At 44.9% G+C, this 15,082-nt stretch overlaps 2 long non-coding RNA genes across 2 annotated transcripts in view; one reads left to right on the forward strand and one right to left on the reverse strand.

Annotated features, from left to right (window-relative positions):
* Positions 1–15,082, forward strand: part of Gm46636 — a 46,191-nt gene that overhangs the window by 18,100 nt on the left and 13,009 nt on the right. Inside the window, exon 2 of the long non-coding RNA XR_001782530.1 lies at positions 2,209–2,363. This is a non-coding gene — a long non-coding RNA (predicted gene, 46636). The remainder of the gene's footprint in view (positions 1–2,208; positions 2,364–15,082) is intronic.
* Positions 5,198–9,763, reverse strand: 1700095A13Rik. The gene is made up of 2 exons (XR_877619.1): positions 8,714–9,763; positions 5,198–5,379 (listed from the first exon to the last, which is right to left on the reverse strand). It is a non-coding gene; the product is annotated as an RIKEN cDNA 1700095A13 gene (long non-coding RNA).

Below are 15,082 nucleotides of genomic sequence, written 5' to 3' on the forward strand. Positions count from 1 at the left end.
GAATTGCCTATGTTATATCTGCTCGGGCCACATTAAAAGTACAGTCAGCCTCAGCCAGCCAGGCTTTCAAAACCAAGGGGCATTTCTGCTCTTGGAGTGACTGTCAGGGATTTCCTTGGCAGGGAGTATGCTCATGGGTCTGTGAGGTCTCCATTGTGCGGTGTGCGTGTGCGTGTGCGTGTGTGTGTGTATGTATATGTGTATGTGTTTATGTGTGTGTGTGTTTGTGTGTATGTGTGTGTATATGTATATGTGTTTATGTGTGTGTGTGTGTGTGTGTGTGTGTGTGTGTGTGTGAGACATGCTATGCTATGCTGCAAACAGTATATTAGATGGAAAAAAAACATGTTTGGGAATAGTTTCCTGTTAAAATCAGGAAAACAAGGATAAAGGGTTAGGAGGTGAAGCGCGCTCTCTCTGTCTCTCTGTCTCTGTCTCTCTCTCTGTCTGTCTTCTGTCTGTCTGTCTGTCTGTCTGTCTGTCTCTCTGCCTGTCTCTCTGTCTCTCTGTATGTGCTTGTGTACAGACCTGCATGTGCGTGTTTGTCCTTGAACAAATGGATCTGAACTCTAGCTGTTTCTCTTCTCCTCCCTGCTTCTGAGAGAGTGCCCCTCAGATCTGTTTCAGCTGGTCCTGGGCCAGTAGTTCTCCTGAATTAACCCTGTCCTGCCCAAGCCACAGGAATAGGTAGCCCGACGTGTGCTCGTGGGATTTGGGATTCCTTTCCCAGAAACAGAATGATCCAAATGCGGTTTCTCTGTAGTGGCTGCCAGTCTGTGTCGCTGTTCTGTGACAAGCCATCCTATCAGGATAGCCATGGGAGGCCTCCAGGGGAGAAAGCCAGCAATTTTGTCTCAGTTCCAACGAATCCTCCCCAGAGGCCAGGGAAGGACCTTCACCTTTGTTTCCCAGTGTCTTAGGGAAGACTTTCTCCTGCCTTAGAGTCCAGCACTCGGGAGACACACTTTGTTCTGCTCTTCAGAGCTTGGTGAGATCCTGTGCCATGGCTAGCAGATACTGGAAAGGGGAGAGTAAATATTATTTTCTCAAAGGAATTGCATTTGTGGTTCTTTATGAATTTGCAGTTCATAGCCCATTGTCCATCTACATGACCCAGTGTAGATGTAAAAAAAAAAAGACCCAGCTCACACAGTTTGTCCCCTTTGTCCCATTAACATTGAGCGTTTGGCTTTATCACTATCCACTAAGACAAAATAGATCAAACTAGCAAAGGACAAAATTATGTTTTGTCATATTTGTAAGTATATTATTATTATTATTATTATTATTATTATTATTATTATTATTATATTTTTGGTTTAGCATATGAAATAATGGATGTTTTTGCTATTTCTCCGAGGGAAAGCCTGAAGTTGAATAACAGTTATTTTCACCCTTCCAATTATTTTCTTCTTCTTTAACTTGGAAGAATATTGGCCTCGTTAAGCAGATATGTTTTAAAGGCACCCCTCTGTGCCGCTTCTCTTCCTAGCCTCAAAACCTTAGAGGCCATTTCTGCCAGCGTGAGGGTGAGAGTTATTCCCAGGGACCGAAGCCCTACGTCTCCTTTGGACGATAGCTGCGCATTCATGCCTTCTTTTCTAGAGCCACGTCCAGGCTCTGAGTGCTCCCAACTTACAGAGCTTTGCGCAGTTTGGATGGCACCCAGGAGCGGGTAACACACATCTTCACCGCCAGCTTGGCTCTCTGCTCTAGGCCACAGAGATGACGGTGCCCAGCCCCAGCCCTCCAACCAGCAGCACGCCCTCCCTATATCTGTGGCCTTTGAGAGTCTTATTCTTATTTTATTTTATATGTATCAATATTTTGCCTGCATTTATATCTGTCTACCATGTGTTGGAGGAGGCCACAAGAAGATGAGTTATTCTCAGTTGTGAGATGCCACGTGGGTGCTGGGAATCAAATCCGGTTCATCTAAACAAACAAACAGACAAACAAAACCCCCAAAACAAACAAACAAAAAAACCAAAATCAGGGAGTGCTCTTAACTGCTGTATCTTCCGGCTTTTTTTTTTTTTAATTTTTAATTTTTGTAATGTAAGAAGACAGCAAGCAAAATAAGTGTGTAGGTAATTAAATGAAAATTGCACTTGGTTTTTCCAAAGTGGAGAAATCTTGCTAGGACAGCTGTCCACATCGGGACAGCTGGCATATCTACATCTACGTATCTTTGAAATGTCTCTTCAGGTAAGACAATGTCTACCAACCACCCAATGGCTGTATTTTCGCCTGTCTTCCAACTCTCCTTTCTTTTTGGAGCTCGAGTCAGGAAGGATGTTGTCCGGGGAATGCCTGCCTTATCCAACAGTTCATTCCAGTGGCAGCCTTGCTCCACGACTTAGGTAAGTCCTAAGAATCCATGTAATTTCCCTGATAGGTCAGGTGTAGGAGGAACAGCGAGGCCACCTCTTCGGAAACACCAGGGGCCACGCAGCTGCAAAGGTATCTCCTGCTGGAGGACCTGATTGAGGACTGCCTGAGAGACCAAGGATTGCCAGCCAATCAGGAACTGCTGTTTAGAAAAGATGCTTTCTTGGGACCAATGGGGCGCGGGTGGAGGGTATTAAAGGAGCTTGCAGCAGCATTTGGGTGAGTTTGCATTCTCACCTGCTCCAATCCGTGTGGTTGACTCCACACTGCTTCACCTCCAACCCTCAAAAGTCGGGCATCGAGAAGTCTAGGGCACAGACAGCAGTCAGGAGCTGTTGTGGCATTCAAATTCTGGCAGTCTTTAAAAACGTGGATTATTATTGACCCAATAGGCCAATAACAGCTCAAAAAACCAAAAACAACAACAACAACAGCAAAACCAAGCCAGTTGCTATTGCTGTGTGATTCCTGTTAACGGAATGTGTTTTATTGAACTTGTAGAGAGATCAAGGTCTGACTTGTCAGTATTACTGCCAAGGACATGAAACAAGTTCATGTGCCAGCAATGTGCTAGACATGGAACTGCAGTCAAATCACCCTTGTTCTGACCCAAGGAGCTACAGGAAAACATGAGCTGTTTCCATCACAGCCTATTCTGTCACTGTCTGCTTCTCTGTACACATATGCCTCCTCCCACACACTCACACACACATACAGACACACATGCACACAGGCACAGACACACAGAGACACACAGACAGACAGACACACAGACACACACACACAGATGCACACCTTGAAACACTGAAAGATGGCTAAGGGAGTGGTGACTTCATTGGAAGTAAGATTGATAAATCAGACCTTGATGGCCCCAAAGTTCAATAAAACACCCACAGAGAAGGAGTCACACAGCAATGGCATTGGCTTTTTTTTTCTTTTTCTTTTTCATTTCCTTTACTGGGCTACCGGGTGAATAGCAATAAACTTTTAAAAGACTGCCCAAATTTGAATTCATACAGCATGCCATAACAGCTTCCGACCTATCAGGGGAATTCCACGGATCCTTAGGCTTTGCCTATGTCATGGAACAGGGGTACCACCAGGATGTACTGTTGCATAAGGCAGGCATTCCCTGGACAGCCTCCTTCCCGATGGCTGGTAACAATGAGATGCTACCGCTGGGGAAATGGAAATATTTGTTAATATTCAGAAGTTTAATGCCACAATTTACATTTCACCTTTAATTGATTATATTTTGATAAATACTCTAGATTACTTGTATCAACATATACTTTGCTTCCCCTAAAATGAAGATATTTTAATTCCAAACTGTACTGAAAAAACACCTTGATTATACTATTTTTCACGAGGTTTGTATATAATATGTAATTTACACATGATATTTTTATGTCAGAATCTTCTGTATATTTGTAATTTTGATTTTATTTTATTTTATTTTATTGTGATGGGAAAAGCAGCTACTCTTGAATACACACGCAACGCACAACAACGCACTTTGCACAATGCCCAGCAGGTGGAGACATACTGCAAGAAGCTTTCAAAGAAGAACCAAAAAGGTTTTTATTTTTCTCCAGCAAACACTGACATTTAGGGGAAAACAAAATATCCACAAAAGAGGGAAATTAAATGAAGAGTTTGCAACAAGGATGTCGGTGTGACACCACTTTACCTAATAAAGAACCCAGAGCTCAGATATTTCATAGGCACTTCTCACCATAAGCATTTTTCTTGCCTGGATTTCATTCTGTTAGAACCAGGAATTTTTTTTTTTCCCAGCAGAAAAGCCTAGTGAAGTATTTCATAAATAAATCTGTTAAGATGATCACATTCAAAAACTTCTTCTTAAATTCTTCCTAAATAATCACAGTGATAAACGTATCACCAAGAGTGATGTATACCAGTGATACAGATATACATGTATGCACGCACACACACACACACACACACACACACACACACACACACACACACACACACACACAATGAAAATCTCCACGTGTGCTGCGTCTCCTTTAATTCAATCTGTAGGCGTGCATTCTCCTCATTCTCTGGTCCTTTTGTATCTAGGTGTATGTTTATTCCAATGAATGGAATTAAAAAAAAAAAACCTAAGATTTAAAATCTCAGGTTGATGGATAGGAAAATCTTTGCTAGAATATGGACTCTCCTACAGTACATAGATTCCTTTCAAAGACCGCCTCATACCATCTCTAATGGTCACGTGGGACGACTGAAGGCGTGCGAATTCCCGACTAAGGCAGTCTACCTAAGAGGTGAGATGCCAGGGGCTCCGCATTGTGAGCACGTAGTAGCTGGAGGTTCGGGTCTCATCTATCCCAGTGAGAAGCCGAGAGCATCTGGATGACCCGGGAATGCTCGCCCTTCCTCGGCTACCCTCCCTGTGGGTATCTCCCATCTGTGCTATCGACTGCTTTATCAGTCGGCAGGTCTCTCTCTTGGTCTATCTTGAACCATCATTCAGCAGGAGATTAAACCCTGCCTCCTGCTTGCGGTTTTCAGTCCCCACATCACGGAGTTTCCAATCAGATTTCAGCAGCAGTGTGCGTTTAGCTTACAAAACTCAGGGCACTTATCTTCCCACGGCAGGGGATTTACGGCACTTTACTCATATAGTTCCAGGATATTGCTCTGCAAACTTGGCCACGCTTAGGGTGTGAGATGAGTCCCAAGCCTGTCCTCATTCTAGCTCCTTCTGGCTCCCACACAGCCAAGCTCTCCTGAATAACCGACAAGTACCAGTTTCAAGGGACTCATCGCCGGGCAGTGACCTTGTGATGTTAGATTTCACTATAAGAGAATCCTAACTCTGGGTGGCGTTCTCATTAATAATCTTCAGAAGGTCACCATCTCAGGGCTTTCAGCTTTTGAATCCACAAGAAAGGGAAGGAAACGTCAGCTGCGTTCACTTCCTGTCTCGCCTTCCAGGATGTCTGTAGAAGCTGGGATCTGGGAGGAAACATAAGAAACGAATTCACTTCACTGATGAGGAATTTAGTCTAAACTGTACCGAGCCCACATTTATCTGTCAGTGTGCTTGCTTGATGCTTGGAACTCCCGTTTCCACTAATGAGAGCTTAGAGAAGCTGGGGTGGGGGTGGGGAGGTGTGTGTGTGTGTGTGTGTGTGTGTGTGTGTGTGTGTGTGTGTGTGATCCTTTCAGAATGCCCTTAAAGGAAGTAGGTAGAATTGTCAGCATGGGCCGATTAGATGCTTCCTGCTAAGCTGTGTCACACTGGCAGCCATTATTAGCTTTTATGATTTGCCTTGTCATTTCTGTTGCTGTGACAGATACCCTGACAGAAAAACCACACAGGGAAGAAAGGGTTAACTTCAATCACAGTTCCAGGGTATAGTGGGGACATCAAGGCCGACACCACCTCCACAGTCAGAGCAAAGAGAGCAGACTCATGGGTCTGTGTTTACTTGTTTGCTTGCTCTCATCCAGGTTTCCCCCCTCTCTTATATTGCTCAGGAACTCCTGCCTAGGGATGGTGCCACCCACTATGGGCAGGACCTTCTCCCATCAGTTAAGAATCAAGACACTCCTCCACAAACTGACCCACAGGCAGCTTCATCTGGATAATTTCTCACTGAGATTCTCTTCCGAAGCAATGAGAGGTTCCGTCAAATTGACAATTAGAGCTAACCACAACACCATTCTTCCCCCTTTATTAGATCTTTTCATCGAATGGAGACAAACGGAATGCAGGCTTGTGAAATGGGCAGGGACCATTGACTTGCGGCGGGGTGTGTGCTGGGATGGAAGAGAGTTCTCAGTGGTACCAACTAGTCCCAAGATTCCCTCTGATAGCCCGGGGATGGCTACATTGTGGGGTTTAGGGATCAGCTCGGCCCTTGGCTGTCTGGTGACGGGCATTTCTCTTTCGACATTTGCAGGTCAGTCATGCAGGGGAGCTCTGCAGCACTTTCTCCCCTGCCAACTCACTGGAGTTTAAAAAAAATCCCAAATTACCTTTTAGGCATGTGAAAATAGACAGCACAGCGGAGGTAAGGGCCTAACAGGAGTGGCTCTCCTGTGCAATTGAGGTTGTCTGGGCTTTCTGCATGCTTCTTTTTCTTCTTCTTTTTCTTTCTTTTTAGTTTTATTATTATCATTATTATTTAATTTTTTTGTGAGACAGGGTTTCTCTGTGTAGCCCTGGCTGTCCTGGAACTCACTCTGTAGACCAGGCTGGCCTCTAACTCAGAAATCCGCCTGCCTCTGCCTCCAGAGTGCTGGGATTAAAGGCGTGTGCCACCACTGCCTGGCACTTTCTGCATTCTCTGCAAACTAGATGTGTCTTTTTACTGTTGTGACAACCCCACATCATAGTGTCACGCAATTAGGGATTTGGGATGGTGTCCCAGCACATGATTAGGGGTTTTGGAGAGGAAACTGGTCTAGAGGACTTTGTTTCTGACAAAACGGTCATGAGGGTCCCAGGTCTTCCCTCACAGCATGCTGTTGGGCTGCTGGGTACGATTTGGGCCCTGATTTTTTGTTCATATCTCAGAGTAGTTGGGACCCCTGAAGCCTGGGGATAGGAGGCTTTCGCAAGAAGCTGTCCAGGGCTGGCTGAGCTTGCTTCCTGTTGCCTGTGTGTGAAAACGAGTCACACGGGGTTCCCAAAGCACAGGAATACTTGAACTTGGACATGACCTACCTGGCCGGAAGCCAGTGCCTCTGAGTGACTCAACACCTAATTGTTAATATTCTCAATTTAAAAAAAAATCTAATATCTAAAGGGGAAAAAATCTTTCTTCAACATTCAATTATTCATGAAAAATCTCAAGAAAGTTTAACCTGTTATCACACACACACACACACACACACACACACACACACACACACACACAAAATATCACCAGTTCTTGCAAGCAGTTCTACCAAGTGCTCACGGAAGTTGTTAGAGATTCATGGAGTTAACAGCACACACAGCCAATTAGCCTTTATGACTCAAACGCAAAGTGAAGCACTGTCCCCCTCTCCCCCCTGATCCCCATTCCTGCTATGGATGGGTGTGGATCAGAGTTAGGATTGCAATGGTCTACGAAGGGCAAAGCCCCCTCTTACATCTGTGTTCTTTACAGAATTTATGCTTGAGTCTCAGTTGCTCTACATGGGCACGGTTTCAGAAACGGCTGGGTGTGACCAGCGCCACAAAACTACAGAAAGATGTCATTCTTATCACTAGGAAAATGGTGACATCAGCCAGTCATTGTGACGATTCACTGTGGTGTGGGTGTCAGATTGCTTTCATGCCTTTCTGCTTGCCTGGCTTGCACCTAGGTCAAACCTTCTTCAGTGACATAGACGCTCTGGCATTTGTTCATTTACCAGGTTCGCTGTGCTAATCTTTGGGGAGTTAAAAACCAAGGCTTCCATACGTACCTTTGATGATTCTGCAAGGTAAAGGTTGAGAGTAAACAGAGGATGAGGCATCAACATGAACACACAAATCAGTGACTTATTCTGTGTAGTATAGTAGTTTAATGTGACAAGACTGGATGAATAAAAGCTTACTATTAACTTTGACTTCAAGAATTAGTAGCAAAAATAGCGTTTGGTTAGGGACTTTCAGGGAGCAGTATTTGTTGGGAAGAGGATGGGATTACAGCTGGGTATTTCAGTTTGAAGGGTATCAACTCAAATCCACTAAAACTGCTTCGGCCCCAACCAGACCATAACGAGATAGTCCACACAGAGGAAGGTAACGTCTGCTTGATTCCGTTCTTCTTTTCTTCCTGACACACCTAGAGGGCACTGCAGTTCGAGAGTTCCAACAAGAAGCCTTTAGTGTTGTGGGTTCGTCATTGACATCAAAACCACCTGGCATGGACATCTGGTTACCCACGGTCAGCCCGTCCACAGCAGGCTTGAGCTAAGACTTCTGAGAAATGGATTGAAAACTAAAAACTGACTGGGAAGCTAGTTTGGATAGCCATTAGAGAAGGTGGCTCGTGAGGTCTCAGGGAGCCACACTGAACTGTCAGCCTTTCATTCCTTCACGGGAGCTGGTGCTCTGCGTCCTGTGGGCAGCGAGGCTCTCTGCCTTTGTTTTCTGCCTGTAAATTTAAGTCCATAGTGAAAAGTAACCACCCTGGGAGGAACTCCTTTTACTCAGTACGTGAAAACATTCTCCAAAGAAAACAATGTTGCCACTTACGTTAAAACACAGCTACCCTTTGACACCCTAGGAGGGACCATCAGAAGAATTTCTTAACTTCTTAAATGATGAATGATGAAAAAAATGGGGCTATTTTTTAAAATTTTTACTTACAGAAGCATCCATTTCTTGGAGTAGCAATATCACTTTCCTCTATGCGTCAGAAAACAGAGGGACTGTAAAAATCAAACGCATCTTTAAATCTGCAAGGTGGTGGAGCCTGGGTTTGCCTTTCTGAGGCGGAGCCTGGGGTGAAATGCCGTGAAGGGGACAGTGGCCACATCCATCTGTATGTGCCTTCCCGCAGAGGATGCTGGTTCCCTCCTCAGTTGATTGGGATGCCGTGATTTCATGAAATGGTCAGAGCAGGTGTATGGAAAAGACATTATGATGTCAGAATTTGATGCAACAGTATTAATTTGTGTGTGGAAAGCGAGGGCTTCTGCCAAGAAGTGGGACCTGCCTTCAGGCATGCTGCACCTTGGCAGGGGGACACTCAGAACTTCCACGGGAGGACTCCAGAATGCTGGGGACATGACAGTCCACAGGGAGCAAGATTTATTTTCTTCTTCCCATCTCGGGGCTGAACATAAAGAGGGGATGGGAGCTTTGTCGCAAAGACTTCAGTCCTCTGATCCCCATGGAGCTGCAGGGTGGATAAACCAGGGGTAAGGTCCTGGGAAAGGCAGGGGAGGAGGAGGGAAAGGCAGAGAAGGGAGGAGGGAGGAAGAGGAGAAGGCTATGGGGTCAGTGCCCACAGCCAGTGTTGATAAGGTTTAGACATCAGGGTTTGAGGTTTGCACCTCTTGGTAAATTGATGAATTTTTCTGTTGGGAAAAGTCCTTGAGTGTTATAATGTGTTCAACACCTACCTGACATCTGGGAGTCTGAATTTGCAGAACAAAGGTGCGCATTAATTTCAGTTTGAGTGTTAATTTGGCCCTGATAAAACAGTCCAGTAAAACTAACATTTGAATAGGACCCAAAACTCCAAGAAAGAGCCAAGGATATTAAATGAAAATAATAATTCTAAGAGCTTTGAAAATCCACAGCACTTAGAAGAAGAAGAAAAAAAAAAACCATGGCTCCCCCCACCCCAGTTCTTAAATTTTTCACAGTTCCTGTTCCCACTTCATTATTTAATGTGGCTTGTCTGGAGTTGACCAGCACTCCTAAAGAATGTCAAGTCCTCACTTTCCATGCAAGAAATAAGGGCCTCCGAGGACCTCCTAAATATTTCTGTTTTCCATCGAACAAGAATTACCATATGTGGCAATGGAGCTGCAGTCTCCTGGTGTTGGGAGGTCTTTGTGCCAGCTCTGACGGGGCCAACCTCGTGTGATCTGGAGTGACGACTGCTCTGGGCCTTGTGCGTATGTTTTTGTGCACATGTCTGTGTATATATGCAGGTGCATCTGTGTGCATGTGTGTATGTGCGGACCAGATAACAACCTTGCACATGTCATCCCTCAGGAGTTCTTTACCCGTTTTTGAAGAAGGTATTTCATTTGGGACCCGAGGCTTGCTATTTTGATGAGGCTGTCAGGCCAGTGGGCCCCAGGAATCTGCCTGTGTCTCTCCCTTCTCAGCACTGAGATTATAAGAATGCACTACTCCACCTGCCTGTTATTTTTTGGATGTGGGTTCTGTTGACTAAACCCAGGTTCTAACAATTTCACAGCAAGAATTTTATATTGTATCTACAGGCCATCTCCCTAGGCCCTGGACATTGTTTTTGTTGTTGTTTTCCTGTGTTCTGTTTTTTGTTTGTTTGTTTGGTTGGTTGGTTTGTTTGTTTTGATAGGGGTTTTCAAGTCGGTGTTGGCTGTCTTGAAACTCACTCTGTAGCCGAGGTTGGCCTTGGATTCTGGATCCACCTGCCTCTGCCTCTCAAGTGCTGAGGTTAAAGGTGTGCAGCCTCCCCACCCCCATTTATAAACTGTAGGCTTGACACAGGCTGGAATGCTGGCTAGGTGTTTCCGTGGGTACTGCCCATAAAACTCCCGAACTCTGTAGGACTTCTCTGAGGTCCTGTCAGTGCTTAGGCAGAGGAACATGTTTATGTGACAGACTACGAAGGGTGCTAATTCGGAGGAGCTGTGTGTCTGTGGAAACTGCTAGTCATACCCTCCCTTGCTTGCTCCAGGATGGCAAAATATCCACAACATGTGTGATAGTCAAACTTTGAATTTCCTCATATACAGAATTACTCAACATAACACAGAACTCAGTCAGAATTGTCACGAATAAAAGACATGCCCGTTGTGGTTGATGAGTTGCAGAGGAATGTTTGGTTACCCAAAGCTGAACAAATGCAGACACTAAATCTGTTTAAGACATCGATTGAACAGCTAGTTCCTGGTGCTGGGTGTCATTCTAAGAGAGGTGGTGCCTGGGTAGGCCAAGGACTGCCTTTCTGCAATGCATGGTTGGAGAGCCACCTCAGCATTCCACATAGGGGGTGTAGCTTTGTCTTGGTGAGTGTGTGTGCATGTGTCTGTGTGTGCATATATTCATATGTGTACAGATGCACACATGAGTATGTGCATGTATATGCGAGCATGTGTGTATGTATGTGTGCATATATGCTATGTGTGTACAGATGCATGTGTGTGTGTGCATGTGTTTATGTGTACATATATTCATATGTGTACAGATGCACACATGTGTATGTGCATGTATGTGCAAGCATGTGTGTATATGTGTGCATATATGCATGTGTGTAGAGATGCATGCATGTACATATGTGAGTGTGTATGTGTGTACACAAGTGTGCATGCATGTGTATGAACAGGCTTGTGGAGCTCAGAGAACAACCTTGGCTGTCTTTCCTTGAGTGCTGTCTGTCTTGATTTTCCTGAGGTCTCTCACTGACTTGGAACTTAGCAAGTAGGCTAGGTTGGCTAAACCAACAAACCTGTTCCCCCTTCTAGAACTGGGACGTTTTTTAGGTGGGTTCTGGGGAATCAAACTAAGTTGCTCATGTATGCGCAACAAGCATGTTATCAACTGAACCAACTCCCCAGCTCCAGCTTTTATCTTTAGCCCAGCACTATGGGTAGCAGATATCTCTGTTTATCATTAGCATGTTATCTTTTGAGCTCATTTTGCAGCCGTGTTTTGACAGGCATTCTTTGTAGCATCCGCTTATACCTCCATCCTCCCGTCTCAGTTTTAAACAGGCTCCCAAGAGTTTGGGGTCCAGTGGGCTCCCTCCTTTGGGGTCTCGTTTTCTTCCTCTTCCTCTGCAGGTGGAGGGAGCTGATGTGGAGGAGAAGTGACTTTGAGTATTTTTTAGTGCAATATTAACTCATGTCGGATGTAACGAGTAACAGCACAATGAGGTGAACTCAGACCCAGCAAAGCCATTAAGAAAATGTGCCATTAGGGAGAGGGCCGGGGCTCTGCTGCAGGAGAGACTCACCAGGGCCGCACTTGAGTATGTTCGAGGAAACGATTAAAATGTTTATAGCCCTAATAATTATGTTCCCTTTAAGGAGTGGAGACTTCTGGAGCCAGCAACGCTTTCCTAATTCACTGTATTGGTAGCAAATTTTCTTTCCTTTTTTTTCCACTCTGTAGAAGTGTTTTTGGAAATATGTGCATCTCTGTGAAGAAAAATCTGACCATTGATCTGGTATTCTATAATGTCAGCTCTGTTCCATCCTTTTTTCTTTTCTTTCCTTTTCCTCTTTCTTTCTTTCTTTCTTTCTTTCTTTCTTTCTTTCTTTCTTTCTTTCTTCCTTTCTTTCTTTCTTTCTTTCTTTCTTTCTTTCAATATGAAATCCAAAGCTTTAGGTTTTGTTCAAATCTGCAAAAGCACATATCAAATATTTCCTTATTTCTTTTCATAACACCACAAGAGAGGGTGTTCCATCTTTCTTTTTTACCTCCTGCAATTTAACATAAGTAGAAATTGTCAAGTCTAAAATTGACAGGTATTTGTTACAGTCAACAATGAGTTGTGCAGGTTTGGATCATCCACAGCATAGGCGGGCCCCGGTAGTTGTCACAACAGCAGCAAACTTAGTAAGCTTTGGGGAGAAATTCAGTCATCTGGAGCCTGGTGGCTATGTAGTTAGCAAGTGCCTGCATGTGTGATGGTCAGCCTCCACCATCCGCAAAGCCTCCGTCGACCCGCAGGAGGGTCACAGAACCCAAGAGACTGGGAGCTCAGTGCTCTCCCACCACACCCCTCCATCTCTCCACGTCCCTGTGCTACCATACTCCTGATGTGTGAGGAAACAGAGAAGGCCAGTATCCCACAGACTAGTTGCAGCTTTGGTGTGAGGCCTTTGTTAAAGGCTCAGATGTGCCCATGTTTTCAGTAGTCTACTGGGGCAGGGGCTTTCACCACACAAATGTCCTGGGCAGTCACACTATTTTCAGCCATTCCATAAGCAACCATGCACTGCTTTTCATAAACAGTGGCTCCTGTTCTGAATACAAACCAACCTGAGCGATGAGATTTTTTTGATTAGCAAAGCAGCAACTTATGTTTTGAAAACCTTCTGTGCTCTACCATTCTTCTGTTCCCTACCGAAGCTATCACCAATTATTTGATTTGCAGAAACTGATTATTCTGAAAAACAAAACAAAACAAGAAACAACAACAACAAAACCAGGAATGTGTTTCTGAAAGATAGTGAGGTAAAGAATATTGTCAAGACTGCCTTTTGTTGCTTAGCTAGCTTGCATGTAAGATAAAGACATTTTATAAGGAATTTATGCCTAGATATTAGTGTTCCATCTAAACTTAAGTTTTCCATTTGGCAAAGCCTCCCCTATAACCTGAAAATTTCCATATGACAAAGCTCTCTTCATTGAGAAGAAGAAGAAGGAGAAGAAGAAGAGGAAGAAGAAGGAGAAGGAGAAGAGGAGGAGGAGGAGAAGAAAGAGGAAAAAAGAGCATGAGGAAGAGGAAAAGAGGAAGAGGAAGAAGAGGAGGAGGAGGAAAAAGAGGAGGAGAAAGAGGAGGAAGAAGAGAAGGAGGAAGGAAGAGAAAAAGGTAGAGTAGGAGAAGGAAGAGGAGGAAGAGGAAGAAGAGAAGGAGGAAGAGGAGGAGGAGGAAGAGGAGGAGGAAGAAGAGGAAGAAGAAGAAGAAGAAGAAGAAGAAGAAAAGAAGAAGAAGAAGAAGAAGAAGAAGAAGAAGAAGAAGAAGAAAAGAAGAAGAAGAAGAAGAAGAAGAAGAAGAAGAAGAAGAGGAGGAGGAGGAGGAGGAGGAAGAGGAGGAGGAGGAGGAGGAGGAGGAGGAGGAGGAGGAGTCTTCTAGTGTGGTACAATACTCTGACCAAAAGCAACTTAAGGGAGAAAAGGAGTTATTTGCCTAGCACTCTGAGGTCACAGTTCATCATTCAGGGAAGGCAGAAACTCAAGCAGGAGCCACTGAGGAACATTGTTTACTGTTTTACTCATGGACCATGCTTAGCTGGCTTTCTTATATGGCCTAGGACCACCACCCATGAAGGGCTGGTCCCCTGTACTGATTAACAATCAAGAAATACCTCACAGACACTCACAGGCCAATCTGATTTGGGCAGTTCCTCAACCAGGGCTCTCCTCACTGCTGACTCTCTAGGCTGTGTCAAATTGACAATCAGAATTAATTAGGACAGTACATGAAGGTAAAAGGTTAAATTTCTTATTGAGAAAATTGCTTCCCATGGTGAAGAGCTTGGTTGGTAGAAATGTCCTCTGCAGTTGGTGAGCCTGTTGTACGGCACCACGATGACAGATCCTTCACTCTCTTGCCCAAACCCAGGTGTGGCCATAGAGGGCTGCAGCCACCACGAGAGAGCCACCGATTACACTAGGACTTCAGTGAAGGTTTTAAACAATGTAAAAGTCAAGCCTTTGTCCCTGAGTTACATGAGGAATACCCAGTGGCCACTGGGTCACATTACTGCTGACTGCCATGCTGGACTGGAAGATGATGAAGCTCCCTTCTCATCCACGGTCCTGCTCATGGCTTTTCTCAGCAAAGAAGTTTCATCAAGCAGCAAAGAATTGCAAGTCACCTCAAGTTCCCCTAAGCTCTTGCAGCAGACCATACGAGGTAAGGCAGAAAGTGCCTCAGGGGTCACAGGGGCCTACCTTGTTAGAGGAGCACCTCAAGTGGTGAGAGGCAGCAGAGTCTCCCCTATGTCCTCCAGAGGATTTGGGACCCACCAACACCTTGACTTTGAGCCATGGAAGAGAAAATGCATTTCTATTTGCCATGGGATGTTTTGGCAGCCGTAGAACCCAACTAAAGACAAGGGAAGGGCAATGCACAAGGAAGACGCAGGAAGGGGTCTTCCCAGAGGTGATGACCTTCTCTAGGTGTGAGCTTGTGTTTTTAAAGAGGTGATGTCAGTGAGCTCTGCTAACATTAAGACTTAGGCGGTGTCTGATCCAGTGCACCCAGTGGGGCTGCAGGAACAGAGGGGCACCATCGCTGTGAGCCTCTGTTGATAGCACAGAAGGTGTGTAGGCTGTCTGCTC

Source organism: Mus musculus, chromosome 18, assembly GCF_000001635.26.
Source record: "Mus musculus strain C57BL/6J chromosome 18, GRCm38.p6 C57BL/6J".
Taxonomy (NCBI): Eukaryota; Metazoa; Chordata; class Mammalia; order Rodentia; family Muridae; genus Mus; species Mus musculus.